The sequence below is a fragment of the Myotis yumanensis genome, unplaced genomic scaffold, assembly GCF_028538775.1.
Source record: "Myotis yumanensis isolate MYYU_CA2020_CCGP unplaced genomic scaffold, mMyoYum1.0.hap1 SCAF_17, whole genome shotgun sequence".
Taxonomy (NCBI): domain Eukaryota; kingdom Metazoa; phylum Chordata; class Mammalia; order Chiroptera; family Vespertilionidae; genus Myotis; species Myotis yumanensis.
In genome coordinates this window covers 37,208,882-37,224,007 of record NW_027223768.1, presented here as the reverse complement: position 1 = coordinate 37,224,007, position 15,126 = coordinate 37,208,882, and the positions used below count along the sequence as shown (strand labels likewise).

The 15,126-nt window shown below is 45.7% G+C and overlaps 1 pseudogene; it reads left to right on the top strand.

The window, feature by feature from the left end:
- Positions 1-733: 733 nt before the first annotated feature.
- On the top strand, positions 734-5,857 carry LOC138996185 (olfactory receptor 10J1-like; annotated as a pseudogene).
- The last annotated feature ends 9,269 nt before the right edge of the window (positions 5,858-15,126 follow it).

Genomic DNA, 15,126 nt, shown 5'->3' with positions numbered 1-15,126 from the left:
GAATTGGGAAGGGATAGAGGAAACCCACAGTTCTGCCTCTCTGATGTGGTCTTGGTTCTGGCCACGCAGCAAATAAGCCATAAATTTAACTGGGAGGTCCTGAAGATAAGAGAGCTGTAGAAAGGCTGAGACGAGGCCATTGAATTGATTAAATAGGGAGTGGCATGGGTAACAGCAGTAATCAGAATTGCTTGCTCTCAGAGCTCTTCAGTGCACCCAACTGAACATGGCCTTGGTAAGACTGAAATAGAAAGGCAACTGAATCTGTATAACAGTAACGATACATTTTTTAAAATCTCTAGGTCTTTACTTGAGTCACACCCCATGGAGAATCATGGTCCCTCACCTAACGCCTAGTCTAGAGCCAGTTCACATTCCCAGAACTCCTTAAATAGCCATATCCCACTGAGGATTTAGTCTGTGGCTTTGCCACAAAGACATATTATAAATTTTCTTTGTAGGCTCTCTTAAAGGAACCTTCACTTATTTGATGGACACTACCTTTGATCTGACATTCATCCTCTCCATAGTAAATAACACAGATACAATGTACTCAATGAGCCCATTTTTAATAGAGATTGAGAATTATAATATGTATATGTGGCAATGTCAACAGGTCTGTCCTCACAGACACACGACTACCCCTCTGTTTAAGGGCTCTAGTCAGAGAACTGATAGAGGCAGCGATGATTCTCCATTATGGTGAATCAAGTCAGAACTCTGTCATGACCCCATGGAGGATCACAGTGCAGAATCCTCAGATTTCAGTAAAGAACAAAACCAAAACTTTGAGAAATGGCACCTAAATTACTTCTGAGTCGTGATAAAAGCAGGTCACTTGACCATGTGTCCTAGATGCCTACTGTGAATTGCTCTGCAGGTACCAGCAAGGCCAAATCATCTCCATGTCCACCACCCTCGTTCCAGCTCCTACGGGGTTTCTACTGGAGTGCTGCAGCCACCTTTTAATTGACCTTTCTGCTTCCAAACTCGCTCTTCTCCAATTCACTTTCTGAATTTTAGTACAACATTTTGAAAAGCACATCTGACTGTGCACAATCTCATCCTCTATTACCTTCTAATTTCATCTCTTCCTTGGAATCTCAAGGTGCCAATTGGCTTTCTCTCCGTTCTTGCTTAAGTTATTATCATTAATGTATCAAGTCCTTCACTCGTGTTCTTTTCTCTCTGCCTTAAATTCTCTTCCTGAAATTCTCCTAGTTGACTCATATTTATCTTAAAGATCCAAGCTCAAACATCATTCCTCAGAAAAAACATTTAGATTTATCAGACTAGCAAAACGGGCCCCCTTTTATTATTTGCACTCACAAGAGTTCTATCCTTGTAGTATTTGTTTTTGTTTGTAATAATGTATTTATTTATGAAATCATTTGTTTGAAAACTATATGGTGTGCTGGCTGTGCAATGCACAAGGACGCCTAAAAGAAGAGTAATGGGTGGAATCCAGCCCACAGACCCCTGACAGGTCATACAGTGTGGTACGGAGCTCTATTTATCCATATGAAGAGATGCCCTTTTACTAACTGTGAAAAAATATGTTGTTTACTCACCAAATGGTATGCACGTGGGCTGCATCTACCTAAAGGAGGTTCCTTTTCCTAATTTGCACAGATACCCAATGGATTTGCTATAGTTCTATGTGCTCCTTCCTTGATAAACCCTGTGAGAGCAATCACCATTTTAGTTTCTACCATGCAAGCTCCTCTTGGGAGTGAGTAACCAAAGGCAAAGTTTTGTTCTACTAAATGCCCAAGTTCTTAATCAGGCCCCTGGGATATAGCCTCAAGCGATTTCTCTGATGCTTCTTGTACCCTGGAGTAATTCTCAAGGAGAAGTCCCTAGAGTTCTGGATCAAATGGGTCCTATGCTCTTTCAGAAATAAACAGACAGAGTTCCTGGAATGGGGGTTTCAAGAGGTCTCAACTCTGAAGGAAGAGCCTCTCAGACCAGAACAGTCGATGATCTGAACCTTGTGTTGGTCACCACACCCTGAGCTTCCTTCTGGCACTCTGGATATGCCAAACTGCTAGCTTGAGGTTTTCAGTTTCTCCCTTCTAAGCCTCTTAGAGAGAGTCCTATCTCTGTTCTTCTTCTCCTTTTTTTTTTTTTTCTTTTTTTTAAGTTTTGATGCACCAGCAATTCAGATAATTAACACACATTTATCATAGATGCTTTGGAAAATTCAGGAGACAGTGGAAATTTACTCATAATTATGCAAAATCATGCACTGCTGTATGTACACTTAGATGATATCCATTTAGCATTTTAAAAATATCTTCCTAACAAAGGCATATCAACTTCTGTGTACCAGGGCCACATTCATCAGTATCTCAGTTGAAATAGAAAGAATATTTCCAACTCCTATTGAGTTATTTCAAGAGCAAGGCCAAAGTGAAGAGGCTGGATTCCTGAGTTAGCTCTGCCATGAACTAAATGTGTGATACTAGGCAACTCCTTTGTCCTTTTCTGGAATTAAGTTTCATCACACTCCTAGGACATATTTTTGAGTGGTAGACGTATTAATACTTTAAAGAATGAAACCATGAAATGCAAAAAATATACAGAATTTCTACCATCTTTTTTGAGAAAAGAGCTATTCACCAAAAAGTCAGGTTAAGGATTAGAAAACCATATTAATTATCTGTGTCCCTTCTTACTGATAATGGCTTGGCAATATTTATTTCATTCATCATGTCTTCCTGTGCTGTTCATTCCTCTGGCAGTCTCTCAATTTCTGCAACTTAATGAACTTTATCGACTTGATCCTTTCCCATCTACCTGTATGCCAGATTTTCTCTTTCCTTTGTTTGAGTGTTTCATATGCTTCATTTGCCTGAAAATAAAATGAATAAGAACTTCGGATGACAGGACACAGATTATGAACAGATTTTTAACGTTGTCAGTAGCCAGGGATAAAATAAGACCATAGACTACAAGTTAAGACCATACCCACCAAACTGCAAAAAATCCAGGGTATCTTAGATATAGTACAATGGAAACTCCAGTTTCTTACTGGAGAGAGAATATGTTGATACAATCATTTTGGAAAACACGTTGACATTACCTGCTAAAGGGGAAAGTGAGCATGCTTTATGAACCAGCAATTTTTTTCATTAGATATGTAATCCAGACAAATGAAAGAGACATATGCAAGAGGTTTAAAACAGCTTTGTTTACAGCAGAAAAATAAAACTGAAATAAATCAAATGTTCTTCAAAAGCAGAAAGAATATTTAAATTGAAGTTAATGCTCATGATGAAGTATTTTAGAGCATTAAATGAATTAATTATAAAGCCGGGATAGGCAAAATACATCCATAGGCCAACTACCTGTTTTTATAAACAACTATTTATTGATTACACATTTGTTTATGGGGTATATGTTTATATACTGTTTATGGCTGCTGTTGCACTATATCAGCAGAGTTGATTAGTTGCAACAGAGACTGTGTGGCCTGCAAACACTAGAATGTTTTGTAATGTTTCTTCCAATTAACACTATCATGAACACTTTTTTTGAGGTGTAATATTAAAATTTTTATTGCAAAATGTTATACATTAAGAAGAGTGAATAAAAAATGTACATCTTAAGAAAAATAACAAAAATATCTCATGCCCAGGCTAAGAAATAGTACAGCACCATAAATCTAGAAGCCTCCTATATCCTCCTTTCAAATATTTCAAATATATGATAAATATCGCTATCATCAATTTTAAGTTAAAGCATTTGCATGTTTTTAAAAAACAGATTACCCCTAAAGAATGTATTATTTAATATTGCCTTCTTTTGAACATTATATAAATGGGACACATATATACACGTGTGTGTGTGTGTTTTTGTCTATGTGTGTGATTTCTTTCTATTATTCAGCAGTATGATTTCGAATTTTCTCCATGTTTATTTCTAGAAATGTAAGTATTCCCTTTAATCTGTAACAGGAGTCAGCAACCCAGGTACATGCCCTTGACCAGTAAGCAAATCCTTCGGTGAGTGGGCTGATGCTCTAATCACTGAACACACCAGCCAGGGTGGGTAAGTAATTTTTCAATAGAAATGTAATCACTTAATAGAAGTTTAAAAATGTATTGAGATTTAAAAAATGTATTCAGATAAAGTTGTTCATAATATTTTGTGTCTGAAATTATGTCCCTTTATTAATTTATAATACAGTTTATTTATGTTTTCACTTGCTTTTCTTGGTCAGTATCACTAACACTTTACCTAAAGTTTATAAACTTTTACATTTGTGGATCTTCTCTATCTTTACCTCTCTTTTACATATCATTAGCATATGTTTCATCATTATTCATTATTGTTTTTTCCCTTCTACGTTCTTTCTCTATCTTGTTTTGATAACTTCTTAGGATGGATGCTCAACTTATAACTTTTTAGCCTCTTTTTAAAATAACAAACAAGCACTTTAAATTGTAAACTTCCTTCTAATAATGTTCTAAATACATTGTGTTCTTTTTATTACTGTGAATCTTTTATTACTGTTTAGTTCTAAATATTTCATAATATCCATTATAAGTTCCTCTTTGAACTATCAGTTAGATTATCAAACACTTGCAATTTTTCAAGTTATCATTTTTGGTGACAATTTCTAACTTAGTCACACTGTGGCCTCAGAATGTGGTCTATATTTTAAGAAAATACAGTTCTAAGAAATTTTTGAGACCAACTTTATAAACCATACGGGGATGGCCATTTTTCTTTTAATGACCCAGGTATACTTGAAAAGAATGGTTTACCTCAAACTTTTACATCATATTGCTCAAACTTTCTGTACCTTTACTTCAAGTTCTAGGACTAGTCTTCCAAATCCCTTGATTCATGAAGTTTTGAACTGGGTCTTTGTGATATTGAATCTTAGCTCTGGAGAGTGTTCAACATAGATCAGGGCAGTCTCGGGTGCAAGAGAAGGTATTGACCTTCTCTTTATCTTTCAGCCCTGAGATCTTCAATGAAGAAAGTCAACCAGACAGAAGTAAGAGAGTTTGATTTTCAAGGTCTCTCCAACTTCTGAGAACTTGCCTTTTATATCTTAACTCTGGCTGGCAATGTCATTATGGTGACTATTACCTGTATTGAGCATCACCTCCAGATCCCCATGTAATTCTTTCTAAGCATCTTCTCCACATCAGGGACTTTCTCCTTCCTGGTCATTATCTCCCACATGCTTGCCAGTCTCATAGGTCTGAGCCAATCTATCTCTCTGGAGGGCTGTGGGGTTCAGCTCTTTTTCTTCCTTGGTTTTGCTATCACGAACTGCCTTCTGCTAGCACTAATGGGGCATGACTGCTACGTGGCCATCTGCAACCCACTTTCATTAGTCATCATCATGAACTGGAGGATCTGTGCCATGATGACACCCTCAGTCTGTGCCACAGGGTTCTGGCTGTGGCTATTTTCAGTCTACCCTTTTGCAACACATGGATGGAGCATTTCTTCTGTGGTGTTCGACCTGTGCTGGATTTGTCCTGTGCTACTCCAATCACCAATGATATCCTGACCTTAATTATCAGCCTCTTGGCCATCACAGTTCCTGCCACCTTCCTCTTTGTCTCTTATGTCCTCATTATTTGCACCATTCTCAAGATTGCCTCAGTGGAAAGCTGGAAGAAGATCATTAGTACCTGCACCTCACACCTCATATGGCTGTGTCTCCACTGCCTACTTCAAGCCCAAGTCAGAGAACACCAAAGGTCAAGATCAGATAATCTCAGGGATCTACTCTGTCACAACACCTTTACTGAATCCTGTTGTGTGTAGTATGAGAAACAAAGATGTTCAGGATGCTCTGTACAGAGTGGTGGCTAGGAAATCCCTTCCCTAAGATGAAATTCCTACCCAAATAGGCATTCATGTCTTCCAAACAAAAGCTTTAGGTAAAGTTACAAAGCCCGGTTTTCAAGAGATTGGTGAAGTCGATTGCATTATAATCAGGGCCGGGGCAAAAGTGAAGCTGGGGTAGCCTTTAATAATTCACTATCACTTCCTCAATTGTTTTGTTAACAAAATACAGATCTGAAGACAAACACCCATAGACCTTATTCCAGGAGATGGTGACAAGGTCAGAGTGTGAGCTAGTGTTCATCTGAAGCTTACATTTAAAGTGACAGGTCCACTTTGATGAAGTATAAATCACATTAAAATTGCAACTTCACTGAATCTTCTTTTAACGTAAACTCAAAGTTTGAACAAGTGGTTACTAGAAAGGAAATTTTGCAAAAATCTAATTGCCTTGTGTTTTAATAAGATAAGCAAAGCAAAAATACAGATATGTTTTAGGAAATGGGTTTAGAATGAGCTAAAAAACCTTCTAGAGAGAACATTTTCAAACAACCCACTGCAAGTCTCCTGTCACATGGGGATTCCAGAGGAAAGGGAATTAGGGAGTAGGTATGGGGATAAGGGGAGTTAATGGAGCTCTGGCCATGTGAATACAGCTCACATGACTTGGTCTGAATTTTTGCTTCTGCTGGCTGAGGATAAGCCACATGAAGTCCTTGTAGGGCTAAAAGAAATGTCTCCCTCATGGACATGACCCCCGGTGGCCATCTTTGTTGGCATCCATTGAGATTATTCTGGTCTTGACATGTTATTAATTAACGTGGTCTCTGAACTTCATTTTCCTTGTGACTGTGCTAAGTGCACTTGCCTTCTTTCAGCTACTTCTTGAGGTCACTTGTACATTCAACTGCATCTGTGGCTCCGTAATGGAGAGAGCTATCCACCCAGATGCTTCATTTACCCTTTTCTGCTCCACCATGATTTAGGCCTTTCATAAGAGTCTCTTCTGGAAACTGAGAGGCATATCCCTTTGCTTTTATCAGCTTCCTCTGCCTTTCTTACAGCGGTATTTAGCTTGGAGGTGTTAGATTAGGCCTTCTATATCCAACTATCTGCACTGTCTTCTCCACAATGCTCATGCCTTATTTATTTATTTATTTATTTATTTATTTATTTATTTTGATTTGGCAGAAGACCTAAATTCTTCAAGCTCTATATTTTATATTATGCATATAATCCCATGCAAAGTACTTTAGTATTTAGGTTATATATATATATATAATCGCTCTTTATAAACTAAAAGAAGCTTTCCTCTGTAGAAAAACTTACTAAGGTTAAAAAATAGTTCAGCTTTTAAGACAAATGTCTTACCTATGAGCTAAGCTTGGGAATTGTTTAAAGCCCAAAGAGGAGGAGATCAGTAGGTTGTAAGCGTAAATACGGAAGTGTGTGGCTGGGCCTAGAGGTTCTCCAACAACAAAAGAGTGACAAAGAGAGGAAAGAGAGATGACACTGGGAGGGGAAAAAGTAAAAACTATAAAAGCTATGAGAGGATGTGTCTTGCCTCTTGGTTTCCAAGAAAGAACAATTATTATTTGGGTTAAATGTTACCAATATGGCAAGCACAACGATTCACAATCGACCATTAATTTTGGCAGTTTTGACTCACAAAAACGCCCTTTCTTGAATGTGATTTTATTTCTTTAATGTGACCTTTCTTCCTTTCTTTCATTCGTCCTCCCACCTCCCTCTCCCTTGCGTGTCCACTGCCTTGATCATTGAGCCCTTAGGACATCAGATTCTGGTCAGCATCAAACTGTCTTAAGAACAAAGCCTCAGACAGTTAGACATGGAAGTGAATATTTAGAATAAGTAAAGAAACCGAATAATCTACAAAATTTTAAAAACTGACCATTTTTGGGGAGAACCAAGATGGCGGCGTAGGGAGCGGACCTGTGTGTGCTGCTCTCTCACAGCATCATTGAAACTATCAACTATGAAGTAAACAACCGCCACTCAGAACCATGGGGAAGTTGGCCCAGTGGGAGATCTACAACTGGAGGAAAAGAAAGAAGCGCAGTGAGACTGAGTGGGAGCTACGGAGGCACCAAAACCAGAGGTACGCAGTCACACGCCACGCGGGCTGCAAATGGATTCTCGGTTTTTTACGAACCCTCGAATCCTCTGGGCTTGCTCGGGGCGGGTCTCTGAGGCCCCAGATCCCACAGGGAGAGGCGGCCACGGCCTTGCAGTGGTCGGAGAGCGAGGGAAGCTCTGATACGCGGCTGCTCGCCGGCACCGAGGGACAAGAAGTCCTGGTGTCCCGGGGAGGCGAGGGGCGCGGAGACGCCGCCATCGCTATTTCATCCACGCTGGTGACTCCCTGTGACCCCGCCCTACCCTCAGGGCTGTGCCAGAGGCACAAGAGGGAATGACTGTGCTTTTACAAACTCTCAAATCCACTGAGCTGGTTCGGGCGGGTCTCTGAGGCCCCAGGCCCCAAGGCGAGAGACGGCACGGCCTTCCAGCGGTCAGGAAGCGAGGGAGGCTCTGGCGCTCGGCTGCTCGCCGGCACTGGGGGACGCAAAGTCCTGGTGTCCTGGATAGGCAAGGGGCCGCTGAGTCTCCGCCCCGGCGACTCCCTGTGATCCCGCCCTAAGCAATTTACATTCCCATCTGGGCTGTGCCAGACCCACAAGTAGAAGCGCCTTTTCTTCGGCAAACTTTCAAATCCACTGAGCTGGTTCAGGCGGGATCATGAAGCACCAGACCCTACAGGGAGAGGCAGCACGGCCTTGCAGCCATCAGAAAGCGAGGGAGACTCTGTTGCACAGCTGTTCGCCGGCACTGGGGGACACAAAGCCCTGGCAGAGAGTCAAGGGGCCGCGGAGACTCAGCCAGTGCTATTTGCTCCGCCATGGCGACTCCCTGAGTCTCAGCCTTAATCAATTTACATCCCCATCCAAGCTGTGCCAGGTGCACAAAAAGACCCACCTGCGCTTTTGCAGCCTATCCCAACAAATTGCAGACTTCAACTGCTCGCAGCCATGAGAGACACACTCAAGAAGCAGACCCAGGAGAACCAGGATGGCGGCATAAGGAAGAGACCTGTGCGTGCTACCTCGCACAACAACATCGAAACTACCAAATATCAGACAAACACCTATCATACAGAACCATGGGAAACTTGGCCCAGTGGAAGCTCTACAACTGGAAGGAGAGAAAGAACATTGAGACTGAGTAGGATGTGACACCAAGTACAGAGCCCAACCCAACAAACTGCAGATTTCAACTCCTCGCATAGAAAGAAGCGCATTGAGACTGAGTAGGATGTGCTGAAGCACCATGTACAGAGCCCATCCCAGCAGGCTGCAGATTTCAGCTCCTTGCATCTGGGAGGGACGCAATCGGGGGGCAGAGTCGGGTCCGGGGCCGGCCAGGGCTGGGCCTGACTCGGCCGGCACTGTGGAACTGCTGTACCAGCAAGCGCACAAACATGCCCACTGGTCCCAGTCTCTGGTGGGGCGCTGGGGGACAGCAGACAGGCAGTCTGTGCACTTGGTGGAGGGCAGGAGCGCTGGATGTGCAACCACCAGGAATGCCTGGAGATTTTGTCTAGTGGGGAGCCGCCGGCAGGGGACAGAGGGCCAAACTTCCTGTTTCCCCGGTAAGGCTGGGATGGCCCCGGTGAGGTTGAAACGGTCCAGGTGTGGTAGGGACGACCCCGGTCAGGTCGAAACGGCCCCGGTGTGGTAGGGACAACCCCGGTCAGGTTGAAACAGCCCCGGTGTGGTAGGGACAACCCCGGTGAGGTTGAAACGGCCCCCGTGAGGTAGGGACGACCCCAGTCAGGTCGAAACGGCCCCGGTGTGGTAGGGACGACCCCGGTGAGGTTGAAACAGCCCCCGTGAGGTAGGGACGACCCCAGTCAGGTCGAAACGGCCCCGGCGTGGTAGGGACAACCCCAGTCAGGTTGAAACGGCCCCCGTGAGGTAGGGACGACCCCGGTGAGGTTGAAACGGCCCCCGTGAGGTAGGGACGACCCCAGTCAGGTCGAAACGGCCCCGGAGTGGTAGGGACAACCCCGGTCAGGTTGAAACGGCCCCCGTGAGGTAGGGACGACCCCAGTCAGGTCGAAACGGCCCCGGTGTGGTAGGGACAACCCCGGTCAGGTTGAAACGGCCCCGGTGTGGTATGGACAACCCCGGTGAGGTTGAAACGGCCCCCGTGAGGTAGGGACGACCCCAGTCAGGTCGAAACGGCCCCGGTGTGGTAGGGACTACCCCGGTGAGGTTGAAACAGCCCCCGTGAGGTAGGGACGACCCCAGTCAGGTCGAAACGGCCCCGGTGTGGTAGGGACGACCCCGGTGAGGTTGAAACAGCCCCCGTGAGGTAGGGACGACCCCAGTCAGGTCGAAACGGCCCCGGCGTGGTAGGGACAACCCCGGTCAGGTTGAAACAGCCCCGGTGTGGTATGGACAACCCCGGTGAGGTTGAAACGGCCCCCGTGAGGTAGGGACGACCCCAGTCAGGTCGAAACGGCCCCGGTGTGGTAGGGACGACCCCGGTGAGGTTGAAACAGCCCCTGTGAGGTAGGGACGACCCCAGTCAGGTCGAAACGGCCTCGGTGTGGTAGGGACGACCCCGGTGAGGTTGAAACAGCCCCCGTGAGGTAGGGACGACCCCAGTCAGGTCGAAACGGCCCCGGCGTGGTAGGGACAACCCCAGTCAGGTTGAAACGGCCCCCGTGAGGTAGGGACGACCCCGGTGAGGTTGAAACGGCCCCCGTGAGGTAGGGACGACCCCAGTCAGGTCGAAACGGCCCCGGCGTGGTAGGGACAACCCCGGTCAGGTTGAAACGGCCCCGGTGTGGTAGGGACAACCCCGGTCAGGTTGAAACGGCCCCCGTGAGGTAGGGACGACCCCAGTCAGGTCGAAACGGCCCCGGCGTGGTAGGGACAACCCCAGTCAGGTTGAAACGGCCCCCGTGAGGTAGGGACGACCCCGGTGAGGTTGAAACGGCCCCCGTGAGGTAGGGACGACCCCAGTCAGGTCGAAACGGCCCCGGCGTGGTAGGGACAACCCCGGTCAGGTTGAAACGGCCCCCGTGAGGTAGGGACGAACCCAGTGAGGTTGAAACGGCCCCCGTGAGGTAGGGACGACCCCAGACAGGTCGAAACGGCCCCGGTGTGGTAGGGACGACCCCGGTGAGGTTGAAACAGCCCCCGTGAGGTAGGGACGACCCCAGTCAGGTCGAAACGGCCCCGGCGTGGTAGGGACAACCCCGGTCAGGTTGAAACGGCCCCCGTGAGGTAGGGACGACCCTGGTGAGGTTGAAACAGCCCCCGTGAGGTAGGGACGACCCCAGTCAGGTCGAAACGGCCCCGGCGTGGTAGGGACAACCCCGGTCAGGTTGAAACGGCCCCCGTGAGGTAGGGACGACCCCAGTCAGGTCGAAACGGCCCCGGTGTGGTAGGGACAACTCCGGTCAGGTTGAAACAGCCCCGGTGTGGTAGGGACAACCCCAGTGAGGTTGAAACGGCCCCCGTGAGGTAGGGACGACCCCAGTCAGGTCGAAACGGCCCCGGCATGGTAGGGACAACCCCGGTCAGGTTGAAACGGCCCCCGTGAGGTAGGGACGACCCCAGTGAGGTTGAAACGGCCCTGGTGTGGTAGGGACGACCCCGGTGAGGTTGAAACGGCCCCTGTGAGGTAGGGACGACCCAGGTGAGGTTGAAACGGCCCTGGTGAGGCTCAGACGGCCCTGGTGAGGTTGAGACTACTCCAGTGAGGTTGGGACAAATAAAGGGGACCAGTATGGACTGATGAACAGGGGTAGATACAGAAGCAGAGCAACATTGAACAGAATGTTAAACTACAATGGGGAGCCTGGGGAGGGTTGGGGGGGGATTAAGAGACCAACTGAAGGACTTATATGCATGCATATAAGATTAACCAATGGACACAAGACACGGGGGGGGGGGGGGCGGGGGGTAGGGGCCGGGGGAATGTCATGGGGGGGAAAAAGGAGACATATGTAACTCTTTGTAATACTTTAAGAAATAAAAATTATTATTGAAAAAAAAAAAAAAAAGAACAAAGCCTCATGTGTGTTAACCGCTGAAACAGAGATTTGGTCAAAGCAAGAGACAACATCTTGACTTCAGTTGTGTGTCACCCGCAGGCTCATGAAAGCAGAATGACCTGTAGACCACACCCTCATGATACCAGGCAGAACAATGACATGGCTGGCATCCTTACCCTGGCCCTAATCAATCAATAGAGCCCCAAACCCAACTCCTTTAGCCACTATGATTAACTTTTCCCCTATAGAACCCAAACCCTGAAAGCCATTAGGGAGCCAGGTCTTTGAGCATTAGCTTACCTGTGACTCCCAGCTTGGAACCATTTTCTCAACGAATAAACCTCTACTTTCTCTCCTGCAAACTCCTATTTGCAACTTGTTGGGCTCTGATGCTCACAGGTAAATGGACCCTTTCAGTGTGGTAACAATTTTGGCACCTAATATAAGGCTCCCTTTTGCCCGTGGGTTGGGAAACCCCAGCCCAGGGCTTGCCTCCAGGCCCCTGCCTGCCAGCTACCTGACCTGTTGTCTCAGAGGCAGAGACTGGACTGTGGCTCATGACCGGGCGCCCCCTGATTTACAGTGCATTTGTTTGCAGCATAATAAACAAAGTATGTTTATTATGGTTTTGGAAATCAAGGATTTCTTCTGTAAGGTTTTGTGAGTGACAAAGCCCCAAATAACCACCTTCTGGGCTCCAGGAAACCTGAATGGGAACAGGGAGAGAAACAGTTCCTGAGAAATCTTAGCTAGTTTGTTTGATCTCATGGGGAAACCCAGCAAGAGAGGTTATTTGTCTAGGTCCCTCTTCCAGACTCGGGGAAACTTGGCGGGAACCAAGAGGAAGAAATCTTGTAAATTTGTTTTGCTAGTCAGTCTCTGTCTCTCTGTCTCTCTGTCTCTCTGTCTCTCTCTCTCTCTCTCCCAGAATTGAGGAAACTTGGTGGAACCAAGAGGTCTTGTTTATTAGTTTGCTTATTTGTTATTTGTCTGAGTCTCATGTTCTGGGAACGGGGCCAACCTGACAGCATTTCAGCAAACCTGGAAGGAGTTGGCAGCAGAAGCGTGTCCCAGCCTAATTCGAGGCAGCTGTTTGTCTCATAGCCACCAAACTGAGTGGGCCTCGTGTTTGTCTCCTCTGAGTAAATAATACTCAGGGTATGAGACGTAGCACAAGTTTAGGCCAAACAAGCTTTCCTGCTCTCTTGTCTATTGTGTCTGACTTGTTGCTGTTCAACTCGTAGAATTTACAACTCTCTACTCACTGGCAACTATCTAATCCTAGAACTTCTCTAACATGGCTCGAGCTAAAATAAGTAAATGTTTTTGTTCTAGGCCTTAATGATATGGGTAACTCCACATCTGTAACTCAGTGTAGCCCCCAGGGCTATATATTACAGAACTGGGAAACATTTAGCTAGGGGACCATGAGAAGAAAAAGAATGATTTTTGTATGCAGACTGGCATGACCACAGTATTCCTTAGATTCAGAGGAACACTCACCAGAGGATAAACACAGCTAGAGATCTCATATCTCCAGGCATCAATGTTAATGTATCAGAACAGACCTCTTCGGAGAAAATGTAAAAATTTGGTAGAAAAGACAGGGAAATCGACTGAGCCTAGTCTGTTGGAAATGAAGCAACTGATCTCAGCATCAGTTTTTGCCACCTCACCTACCCCCTGCCCCCTGTTGGGAATAACAAAGTTGCAGTGCAGGCAACACCCCCTTCCCTTCTGTGGGTATTCCAAAACTATAAATACAGGAATGGCTTCCCCTTTCCATACCAAAAGGGGTACCCAATTTGGTCAGGAAACTTCCCCAATCCAGGCATGGCAATACCCTTCAAGACAGATGCCAATAAGAGAGCAGAATGCAAATGGCCACCCCGGCAAGAATGCTTTGGGTATACACTTCTTTCTCCTCCTCACACCTCATTAGCTGGAGAAATACTGTGCTGCATACAGAGAGGAAAGTCTCTTTAAGAATGGGAAGTCTCTTTGCTTCTATCTTTACTTCTCATAGATCAGCCTGGATAGACATTCAGCATGTGCTACTCTCCTGACTGCTGAAGAAGACAAACCATTTTAGAAAAAGCTAGACAGGAGGCTAATCATCTACACCAAGCATGTCAAACTCACGGCCCACAGGCCGCATGCGGCCCACAACAAATATTTTTTGCGGCCCAGCCAATATAACAGTATGTAAGGAACATTTTAATTAAAATTTCTTAACTTAATTTTTACAATATCCTGTTATACATAATCTCTCTATATAAAACCCTAAGTGACCATTACAGAACGACTAGAAAAACCGGAACAACCGGTAGACCAGTCACTATGATGAGCACTGATCACCAGGGGGCAGACACTCAACACAGGAGCTGTCCCCTGATAGTCAGTGAGCTCCCACAGCAGGAGCACCACTCAGCTGACTGACCTGTCCCAGTGGTCTACTCCCTCAGTAGTCCTGCAGGTCCAATTTCTAGAGAACAGGCCAGGCACCGACAGACCAGCGCTGCTGGCACCATCCTGACAGTGCTGCTGACCTCCTGGAAGTCAGCCTCGGGCATCGCGGCCACTTCCCCACCCTAGATGCTCCGCAAGGAAGAAAGGATATAAAAGCGGCCACCAGGAGGCTCCCGACAACCAGCGTGAACATCAGCGGGATGGATCCGGATCCAAGGCCAGCAAGAGCATTCCACCGCCTGCCCGGAGGGCTGATCATATCCTGCCCTCCCAACCCCCTTCGGGACCTCACCCATGCACAAATTCGTGCACCGGGACTCTAGTTACTAATAACAAACTACAACATTTGCTAATGACTGATTACTATAATCGTGTTGCATTCATTTCCCTTATGGGCCTTATGCACAGGCGCCCCATTTCTCTCCACTAATACTAGCAGCGAATATTTTAGCAGCTGATTGCCACGTCATTAGTTTTGCATTGACTTTTTTGTTGTGTGCAACAGGAAATATTTCACTTTTGAAGAACATGAAAAATAGGTTTATTTGAGTTATGCTTATTAATTTGTGCAGTTATTCAGTATCTGGTAAGTTAATGTTCAAGAAAAAATATTAATTTTTATTAAAATGTTCTATTATTTTATGTTAACGATGACTCATTTATTTCAGCCCTTTGTATTCAGCATGTCTCTATCGAAATAAACCTGTTTCTATAAAAATTGAAGCTTTGGGTTTTTTTGTGACCCACATAAACTTAAA